Below are 12079 nucleotides of genomic sequence, written 5' to 3'. Positions count from 1 at the left end.
ATGTGTGCTGTCATATTGTTTTCTTTGGCATCTGTGGTTGCCTCTGTTCTGTACATTACCTTGGAAAAATGAACTCCGCAAAGGACTCTGCACTGCGTCGTCCATTATTTCCAAGGTAATGTACAGGATATCGGCGTTTAGCCCTTACTTATATCATAGTTATATAGTTGCCATGGCACCCTAGTAGCAGCCTAAGCACAGAGCTCTTGTAAATATGTACATATTTAGTTATTTTTGTAGGTGTTTTTAATTGTTGATTTTTAATCAGCTCTTTTGTTTTTGATAACATTGAGTTTATATTGCAAATATCTGGTGCTTTTGAGCCACGGATTTGCAGATTGACTGACAGGTTAACACTTTCTGGCTTGGCTAGCTAGCTAGCTAAATGGCTAATGTTTTTGTTTGAAAAATTCATCTGGACACAGTTCCAGCTTTTCTGTTTCACCTGGCTGCCAATTCCTGATCTTCTGAGAACATCATTTGAGGAGTCGCCTGAAGCGTGAGAGGAATGGGAGATGGAGGAATACAGCAGTGCTAAGGCAGAAGGCTCATAGTGAGGATGACTGGCTAATATTCTGAACTTTGTGTGGTGAGCTTTCTAGCGCCTAGAGCTGCTGAGGCATCACCCAAGTGGGTGCTACTCAGAGTGGAAGAGGAGAAGTCCAGTGGCTAGCTAGCGTGGAACCCCATATTATAGGCATATTCAATAGCGTTTATGAAATATATTACCTTCAACAGTGTTATCTTGTGATCAAGCCATCAATGTTTTGTGATTATTGGTGTCGTAAAAATGTTAGCTAACGGGTTAGCAATTAGCATGTTTGACATTTCAGTGGAAATACTACTATTATCAGCTTTTTGCTAAGCGGTTTAGCAAAAAAATACGTCCCGTATTATCGGCATACAGTGGGGTGAACAAGTATTTGATACACTGCCGATTTTGCAGGTTTTCCTACTTACAAAGCATGTAGAGGTCTGTAATTTTTATCATAGTTACACTTCAACTGTGAGAGACGGAATCTAAAACAAAAATCCAGAAAATCACATTGTATGATTTTTAAGTAATTAATTTGTATTTTATTGCATGACATAAGTATTTGATACATCAGAAAAGCAGAACTTAATATTTGGTATAGAAACCTTTGTTTGCAATTACAGAGATCATACGTTTCCTGTAGGTCTTGACCAGGTTTGCACACACTGCAGCAGGGATTTTGGCCCACTCCTCCATACAGACCTTCTCCAGATCCTTCAGGTTTCGGGGCTGTCGCTGGGCAATACGGACTTTCAGCTCCCTCCAAAGATTTTCTATTGGGTTCAGGTCTGGAGACTGGCTAGGCCACTCCAGGACCTTGAGATGCTTCTTACGGAGCCACTCCTTAGTTGCCCTGGCTGTGTGTTTCGGGTCGTTGTCATGCTGGAAGACCCAGCCATGACCCATCTTCAATGCTCTTACTGAGGGAAGGAGGTTGTTGGCCAAGATCTCGCGATACATGGCCCCATCCATCCTCCCCTCAATACGGTGCAGTCGTCCTGTCCCCTTTGCAGAAAAGCATCCCCAAAGAATTATGTTTCCACCTCCATGCATCACGGTTGGGATGGTGTTCTTGGGGTTGTACTCATCCCTCTTCTTCCTCCAAACACGGCGAGTGGAGTTTAGACCAAAAAGCTCTATTTTTGTCTCATCAGACCACATGACCTTCTCCCATTCCTCCTCTGGATCATCCAGATGGTCATTGTCAAACTTCAGACGTGCCTGGACATGCGCTGGCTTGAGCAGGGGGACCTTGCATGCGCTGCAGGATTTTAATCCATGATGGCGTAGTGTGTTACTAATGGTTTTCTTTGAAACTGTGGTCTCAGCTCTCTTCAGGTCATTGACCAGGTCCTGCCGTGTAGTTCTGGGCTGATCCCTCACCTTCCTCATGATCATTGATGCCCCACGAGGTGAGATCTTGCATGGAGCCCCAGACCGAGGGTGATTGACCGTCATCTTGAACTTCTTCCATTTTCTAATAATTGCGCCAACAGTTGTTGCCTTCTCACCAAGCTGCTTGCCTATTGTCCTGTAGCCCATCCCAGCCTTGTGCAGGTCTACAATTGTATCCCTGATGTCCTTACACAGCTCTCTGGTCTTGGCCATTGTGGAGAGGTTGGAGTCTGTTTGATTGAGTGTGTGGACAGGTGTCTTTTATACAGGTAACGAGTTCAAACAGGTGCAGTTAATACAGGTAATGAGTGGAGAACAGGAGGGCTTCTTAAAGAAAAACTAACAGGTCTGTGAGAGCCGGTATTCTTACTGGTTGGTAGGTGATCAAATACTTATGTCATGCAATAAAATGCAAATTAATTACTTAAAAATCATACAATGTGATTTTCTGGATTTTTGTTTTAGATTCCGTCTCTCACAGTTGAAGTGTACCTATGATAAAAAATTACAGACCTCTACATGCTTTGTTAAGTAGGAAAACCTGCAAAATCGGCAGTGTATCAAATACTTGTTCTGACCACTGTAGGGTCCCTAGTTATTGGCCACCTTACTATTTTGTTCAATTACAAGATATATCAGTTTAATGTTGTTCAAAAAAGAGACACCATCCTCGTATCCGAAGTGTTTACTAGATAGTTGACAAGTTGGCTAGCCTTATTTATTTGCCTGTCAACTTTTCATTGCGTAGCCCGGTGTGCCCTCCTGTGGACTCTTAAAAAATGGTTGTTCACCAACATATTCAGTGTTGTATCCAAATGTCTCATAATTTGTTTTACAGGTTAATCTTATGTTTTGAGAAAGTAGATAACAGTTTAATACTAAAATATAAATGAGTATGAATAATTTACATTAAATAAATAATTTCAGTAATGTGCATTGACATAAACAATGAAAACACTGTTGGAGTTTGTGTTGCAGAGATGCACTTGGAAAGTAAAGGAAGAAATACACAAGATGTGTTGAATAAATATATATATTATATTTTAGACATGTATATATATATTTTTTTACAAATAAATAATTTCATATGAAAACAAACAAAACACACAATTAAATCTCGACCTCCATCCCTATAGTGTCACAAAAATCCAGCTCCACTGGATCCCACTACACGCACCTGTGCTGGCAGAAGTCACAGCACACCCATGGCACCTCGGACCTACACTCCTGAGGATCACGCTCCCCGCAGCGAGCACAGCAGGGGACGTCTACTTTTATTTAAATAATAATAATCAAATTGATTAACATGGTTTTGCAAAATGTAGAAGTACTTCAACAACAATAGTAATTTATACAACAGAGAGAGAAAAACAGATTATGAAGTACCTGAGAGTGGTGCCATGGGTGGCGTGACAGAGGTGGTCGTGGAGCTTTTCTCTTACTTTTCTGTGCTGCAGTTTGAGAAAAAGTAGTGTTAGACAGAGCATGTTTCATGAAAACCCTTTTCAACTTTTTTAAATCAATACCTCTGGAGGAAGCATCAGAAGTTTTGGAGGTGGACATGACTTGAGGGCTGGTGCTATGGACTGTAGATATGTAAAGAGAGAAAAAAAAGTTTCAACATTGCAGTTTTATAAAACAGATACAACAGTCATTGTTATAGTCATAGTCATTGTGGTCCTCTGTAGCTCAGCTGGTAGAGCATGGCGCTTGTAACGCCAAGGTAGTGGGTTCGGTCCCCGGGACCACCTATACGTAAAAATGTATGCACGCATGACTGTAAGTCGCTTTGGATAAAAGCGTCTGCTAAATGGCATATTATATTATTGCTTCGTAATTTAACATGTGTTTACCTGTGGAGGTGGCTGTATTCAAATTGCAGGGGGCATGGACACCAGACGAGGCTGCTATGGAGGTGTGACCAGGGGAGACGGAGGAGGCAGTTGGCCCAGAGGAGGCCGCGTTGGTAATGACAGACAAGGGGGGTGGTGTGCATCATGGTGGTGGTGGACGAAACCGCCAACAATGGCTTGGAGGAGCTGGTGTTTGTAATGGTGGGGTTGAGGGGCCGACGATGGTGTGGCCGGGAGAGTAGGCACGTCCTCCCCAGCTGAGTTGAAGCAGGCCAGCACTGTGATGTGCTCCTTGATCCCCGGAGCCTGCTGATACACGTGTTTTACGCCCCGGGGAGCCAGCACTTTGTGCCTGCTCTTGTCGCTACGAAACCCAGACTCATCGCAGTTATTTATTTGTCTGGGTTTCTCCCTCAACCCACTCTCCTCCAAGTGCTTCTCATAAGAAGTGAAGAAGATGTCCATTGTCGGATGTATGGCACACTCAGCTCTCCCCCTGTCCAGTGTGTCCTCATGCTCAGGTTCTTGTGCATCCTCCTGAACATTTCCCACCACCTCTTCCCCAGTGGTGGGATTGTTTCCCCTGGGTGCCGAAACCTACAATAGAATAGAATATAGAATATAGAATATATAATTGTCCATCCAGGATGAAAATGTTTGTTTTGGCATCACCTTACACATCCACATTTACATCACACACATTGAGAACAGTCAGTCCAGCATTCTACATACATAAACACATAGAACAACAAATACCTGCGTATTTTGTCGGTGTATTTCATCAGCCTCTGTCTGGTGAAGGGAAACCCATGGCTGGCGCGGTAGATACAGTACTGCACCAGAGAATTTTCAAGCAATGTGGGTGGTCCACCGCGACAACCATGGGTCACCCGGCCGCTCAGCCTGTCCGCCAGGGTCTGCCGAGGTACACCATGCACCTTGGTAGATAAGAAAATAAAACTGTTACTAGCAGATAAAATTCACATACACGTGGTAATCCCCTAAAAACAAAATATGCCTAACCTTGGCTGCCTGGCGGATAGCCATCCCTGCCCCGCAGTCCTCCATGGCATGAAACATGTCCACCTCACTCCACTGCTTCCTCTTGACTTTCTCCATGCTGTGGTGGTAAATACATGTAGCTAAATAACTTGGCATACTATACACATTTTAGATAGATAACTCAATCTGAATATGTATAAATATTTACATTTCAAAGCTCAGGCATTGAAAGGTGATGATGAAAGTTTTCACAATAACTGAAAGTGTACTCACGTTTTTTTTTTGATGTTATCTGTAATGAAAATTAGTGTCCCAATTAGTTTAATATTGATGCATACATTGTAACATTTGACTAAATACTGCCTCTATGTAGCTGTTGTAAGATGAAACATAGCCAACAGTGATATGTGTCAAAAAGTTAATGGTTCAAAGTTAAATTAATTTTAGTCAGAGGACTAATTGAAGACAATTTTGATACGGTAAAGCTTGACAACATTCAGCTGTTTTTGTGATATGTATTATCTAATGCTTACAATTTCTTTCCTTTTTGCTTACTTAGCAGTTCTATCAACATTTAGCAACTAAGCTAGCAACATTAGAAAATCCGTTAGCTATATTTCAGAGGTAAATAGTTGGATATTAAATGATGTGTGGTCTGTCGCGCAGTCTAATTTTACAATATACAGTGTGTCCCACAAAATGTGTATGTATGTACATTTTTTGAAAACTCTCAAAACCTAACTTAACTTACATAAATTGCATTGAAAATCGGTGGTCAGCCAGCTAGAAGGGTGTCTTTAGTCGCAAAATGTCCAGTTATTTTCCAGTCCATTTAAATGTTGAACTCGAGGTGATTTAGTCCTCCAACTGCTAGAGAGTGTCCGAAGTTAGGGGGTGTCCGATGTTGGGGAAAAATGTGCTATAAGACTCAGGCTGGTTCCCAGACTTGCCCTCTACAAGTTCATCAGCCGACTCCATCACCATCATCTACCATCCTATGACCAGCTCCCTCCACTCAAGCCATGAACTGACCCTCTCCATCTTCGGAGGATGCAGCTTTAAAAAACTTGGCCTCTATTGGTTGACCTGTCATGTTATATTGCTTGTTTGTTTTTTGCTCTTGAAGCACTTTGAGATTCTATGAAAAGCGCTATATATTTTTTAATTATTATTATAAACAATCTGGAAAAACAGATGCAATATTGTTCATAGCTTTCTATATCTATTTCAGACTTCATGTCTCTCTATGATGGCATAGTTAACATGTGATTCCCGGCTGATTAAGTTTAATCTCTGTTTCAAAGGCTTTATTATCTATTGTAAAAGGTAATTTTGTCTAAAGGATCAAATACTGATTCTAGTGAAGACCAGATAAAATGCTAAATTAGTGTAATTAATGAAAACATTACCAAGTACTGAGAAATAATCTAGCAGTCCATTAGCCTCAGTACTTCATTTCAACCGACTCAATGTATTAGGGTGTTTTCCCTTAGATACATGTCCAAATGCACTTCTAAAGACATCATCCAAATCATTCCACAACATATCTTACCACAGATATGACACAGTTGTAAGAAATCTCTCTGATTTGTTCGTTGACATTGAAACAAAGTTAATCTAACTATCAGGTTAGATCAACTTTGGTCTACCATCATAGACCTAAAGTGATGCAGTATGTTTTTATCTTGGATTTAGCCAACGGCAAATGTGGAAAAATAACACTTCCTGTTGCACCAAGAAGAACCGTTTGCAGGCCCTTTCAGGGTGAGAGAACACCACCATTATCGCTGTCCCCGGATTTCTTAGGAATAAAGAAGTACTTTCATTTACCATAGTGCCCACCAGGTCGTGTACCCACTGGGGTGCTTGCTGATGTATTTCTCGCTTTGCCTGCTTTTAAAATAAATGTAGACCGCATGGCTTCGAAGATAAGCTAGAGCCTTCAAAAATCTTTTCATGTCCAGAAAAAGTACATCTTTATTACTAAGCCTTCAAAAGTTACATATGTAGACAAATGTTGTTGATTTTCAGACATTTTAAAAGTTAACAAGTTGCCGAAAAGCATGCTTCTTGCATGTTTTGTCTAAATGAGAGGAAATTCTTAATTGATGAAGTAGGGCGGCAGGTAGCCTAGTGGTTAGAGCATTGGGCCAGTAACCGAAAGGTTGCTGGTTTGAATACCTGAGCCGACAAGGTGAAAACTCTTATCTGTGCCCTTGAGCAAGGCACTTAACCTTAATTTGTTCCACAGGTGCCATACTACTACGGCTGTAAAACAATACATTTCACTGCGCCTATCCGCTGTACAGTATGTGACAATGAAACATATTTTAGTCAGAGTTTAGCTCAAGGTCAAGACCTTCATTGAGTGGGCTTAGTATCAATGATACTGTAATTAGCATGCATTTAATTTCCTCCTTGAAAAGTCAGCAACACTTGATCATTTGTATCAGCATATCTACGTCGAGTATCTCTCCAGGGAACTGAGTGAATATTAGAGCTATTGATAATTCAGAAAGAAGATGTCTGCACATTCAATTCATTTAACGGCACCAGATGCCTAAATAATCCATATATTCATGCCAGGAATACATTGAAGGATTTAGTCATGTACTGTAACACTTTAAAGCAGAAAGAGAACAGTGAGAGGTCAATCCAGAACATATTCTCAACCAGAGCATTCGATGGGTTAGTGTCACACCCATCGTTCTAAGGTATCAAGGTGTATTGTGCTGGATTGTGATGAGTATGAATTACTAGTGCGAGCTCCTGTCCAATGTTCAGTGTCAGCCTGAATGTCATTGCATGCATAAATACATTCAATGTAAAGGCACCAATAGAAGAAAGGTATTTCAATCATTTCTATGAAACAGTTATCTTCCTTTCTTATAATTTTTATAGGGGAATCTACTCATAAATGATTAATATAGATAGAGTATAGCCTACTGTAGAATTTCATGAATCTAAAGTATAAACTGTCTTCCTTGATGTGTTAGAATAAAGCAACACCCAACTCAACAGATACTAATGTAAGTGTGCTCTTATTCAATGCAAATGTTACTTCTTTGGGCCCCAGACTAAGTCTAAGGTCCCCTCCTACTCTTGTTTGTAGAACACAGTGGGGAAATGATTCATGCATGGAGTCTAGCACACAATGCCAGTCTAATTTGTCATTTCCCCACTGTGCACCCTTTCTCATAAACACATCACTGGCTAACAAAGCAAGGTCATCTACTGCATCTGACCTTCGCACGGCAAAACAATGAAGGTTGGCTCGATTATGTATATTACACGGTTTCCAGTCTTACTGTGACTAAAGACTTTCAAAGTACTGTAAATTCCCTAAATACACGTGTGAACTTACTCCTAATCCCCAGGTAATTTAAATGGTTGACTCAGCCATACAGTGAAATATGCAATGTTCCACAGCCCTATGCATTGAAGCTTAAAGGCCAACTCCTTAATTTGAAAAACAATAAAACAGCAACCTTGCCACTTGGGTTCCTATAAAGCTGAGGGATGTAAAACATCCTTATATTTTGGGTTATGATGGGTTTAGACAGTTGATCAAAGCTCATGGCATGGGGCATTTATATATATAATTAATTTACAAAATGTCTGTAAATATCACAGAGTAGGGCTTTAAATAAGATGAGGTTGTTCAAGGTGATAGACAGGTCTGATTTTATAGGAAGTCTATAGTACACAAAATGTTGTCACCCTAATCTGCTGGGGGTGTTTCGGAAACAAGTGTTTCACCGAGACATCCCCCCTACCTAGCAACCAATGCTAATTAAGACCACATATCTTAGATTTGCTGAGGTCAGAACGAGGGGTTTTAATTAAAACGCCTTTGAGTTCGATTTGCACGTCATGCACAAAGACCTACTCAGGTTGCACCACAGACTAGATAGAGTTCTAATTTAATCTTATTTTAGCCCAATTTTTCCAGCTCGGGTCATCATCATAATTCCCCCACTATCGCCCCAAGAATAAATTGAACGGGGCCTCTGAAAATCCAAGCTGCATGTCAAAACAAACAGTGACCCCTATATCCCCAGTTCTGTCCACACCCAATCAATCCTTATGCATACAAATATGCATATTTCAGTGGATGCAATTAGGAGGACAATGCTTTAGATGTGTTAAAGAGACTTTCCGGAAGATTTGCATAGTTTTTAGTCAGTATTTCTAAAGGTAGCGTTCAAGAGCCAAAACGGGTCCGTCCCCAAAAATTGCGTACTACATCATATAAATGTATGAGCCATTGGGCCCGCCCTGCAACCTCATTGGATAATGCTGGGAAGGCCTGGGCCAGCATTTTTCTTTCACTGTGAGACTCGTTACTGTGCATCTTGCTAGCTGTCATTCAAATGGCGATGGACTGGAACTCAAATTGGCTGGAACTCAAATTGCTAGGGGGCTGGCCCAAGTGGGCCAAGCTTGCAGTACTCAAAATGGCGCCGCATAGCTTCTAGAAAACAGTAGCTTTCAAAGTAGGGATTTCATGGCTAATTGAGGTAAGACAGTAATTCTGCTCATAGATTATGCATGTATGAACTACACATTGACACATCCAGCCCAAAGCGGGAGGTTTAAAAAAGACTTACAGTATGTAGTCGCCAGAGTTACGGAACGTATCTTTTAATATGTGGTCTGGGAGGCCTTGGATGTAGGTCTATGCAGGACAGAATTAAATAACATGCTTACAATAACAATGCTCAGTTGTCCTAGCACAGTAATGTGCAATGCATGCCTTTGTTGCAGCGAAGACCCTGAGGACACATAAGTGCTTATGATAATGCCATGGAAAGATGTCTCGGCAGAGCTATTTAACAACCAGCTTCTATTGTTTGTACATTACAAAAAAACAATGTATGGTAACTACTGTAGGTATAGGTAGAATGTGTTTACAGTGTAGTAAAACGTTGTTACACAATACATACTCACAAACTTTAGTGGGACCAAATATCTTGTAATTTACACATTGACATTGTAGGCAGACTATTTCTGCAATGAACCACACACACAAAACAAAATAAAACTATTTCAGATATGTAGAAACTATCTCTCTCACACACACACACACACACACGCACACATACACATTAGCCTACAGTTCTGATATACAATAGTATAGCCTACCACTTATACTATTGAGCAGAGCATAGATCATCCTTGATATGTTCAGGAAAGTACATTTCAGATGATTAGCTAAGCGTTCCCAATACAGAGTATTCAAATAATAATTGACTGCATTAGGGAAGGCCTAATGATTTAGGGACAGATCGAAATGTACATAATGATTACCTGGAGGGAGGGTCTTGCTTTTTAAATGTCAAATCAAATCAAATTGTACTTGCCACATGCGCCAAATACAACAGGTGTAGACCTTACAGTGAAATGCTTACTTTCAAACCCTTAACCAACAATGCAGTTTTAAGAAAAAAAGGAAAAAGTGTTAAGTAAAAAATAGATAAGTAAAAAATAAAAATAGCAAATAATTAAAGACAATGCAAATAGTCCGGGTAGCCATGATTAGCTGTTCAGGAGTCTTATTGCTTGGGGGTAGAAGCTGTTAAGAAGCCTTTTGGACCTAGACTTGGCGCTCCGGTACCGCTTGCCGTGCGGTAGCTGAGAGAACAGTCTATGACTAGGGTGGCTGGAGTCTTTGACAATTCTTAGGGCCTTCCTCTGACACCACCTGGTATAGAGGTCCTGGATGGCAGGAAGCTTGGCCCCAGTGATGTACTGGGCCGTACGCACTACCCTCTGTAGTGCCTTGCGGTCGGAGGCCGAGCAGTTGCCATACCAGGCGGTGATGCAACCAGTCAGGATGCTCTCGAGGGTGCAGCCCCTCCAGTCAAGAGGAGGGTTTAGTATTTTTTTAATCTAGTCCTGGGGAGGGTCATGTCATTTGTAATTGATGGAATTTCAATATTTCTCAGTGTTTTAGAATGCTTATTAGGCTATATATCGATGTGTGCTTGATGCCGCCCTTCAGCTCTGATTTTCCACTGGGCGCCAATATCTAGTGCGCCTATAGGTTATTTAGCATGGTCTCAATCAAATGTTCCATAGCCTTGAGGCTATAGGCTATGAAGTGCATGCTTGGAGAAGCACAGAGCAAAGTTATGTTTCTAATATAGCTGCTGGAATGGTGTAAATAAACTAGGCTGCATTACAAGCTGCAATGGAAATTCCAACCCTGAGCCCTAGCCTGCTCTGCTCTTGCTGGTCAAAAACGTTTTTGTGTGCCTCTTAACCAATGGCTGTGTTGTGTAGGGCTACAGTGGCAGTACAGGAGGAGAGTCAAAGGATCATTGACCTCATTATAAGCCAGATTTTAGTTACTTACATTGTGGTGCTGAAACTTGCAGCAGCAGCCATGGCACAATCCATCGGAAATGAACAGCTCATGGTGCTGAAAGTAGGCAAATTCGAGTAGGCATAATTCAATAATCTTCATTTTAATTAGACTTTTCTAACAAGGGGGATTTGTGCTGGAGTCTATTTCTTCCTATTTAAGAAATAAGAGGTAGGGCTACCTGTTTGACAGACGAAATTAGGCTATTTGTTGGTCAATTCCTCCACCCACCATGCATTCTTTAAATAGCTTACCTCTGTGTCAGTGAAGGGCTGTTAAGTTATTGAGGGGGTATGAGAGGGTATGCCATAGGCCTACCTTTTATTAAAGAAATTGGCAAAAAACACAGGCCTACCCCTTTTAGCTTAAGACTTTGAAGAATATAAAACGGATCTGATTATATTAAGTGATCTATAACAGTGCTTTGGTCCACGATGCTTTATGCTTGAAACAAGCTGTAAAATACCTGGGAAAGACGTGACTGATGCATATTGAGATATTCTTGGTTTGTTTCTTCGACATTCAGAGGCTGACTTTGCTTGGGAAGTAATCTAATTCTGTCACTATCAATTGATTAAGCTATTCAATTTCTGCACAATAGAAGATGTTTAAAATATATAAAAATATTTGTATATATATATATATATATATATATATATATATATATATATATATATATATATATATATATATATATATATATATATATATATATATATATACACTGAACAAAAATATAAACATCCAACAATTTCAACGGTTTTACAGAGTTACAGTTCATATAAGGAAATCAGTCAATTCATTAGGCCCTGATCTATGGATTTCACATGACTGGGCAGGGGCAAAACCATGGGTGGGCCTGGCTCCCAAGTGGGTGGGCCTATGCCCAGCCAATCAGAATGAGTTTTTCCCCACAAAAGGTATTTA

This window comes from Coregonus lavaretus, assembly GCF_964263955.1.
Source record: "Coregonus lavaretus genome assembly, chromosome: 15".
Lineage (NCBI taxonomy): Eukaryota > Metazoa > Chordata > Actinopteri > Salmoniformes > Salmonidae > Coregonus > Coregonus lavaretus.
Note: the sequence above shows the minus strand (reverse complement) of the source record.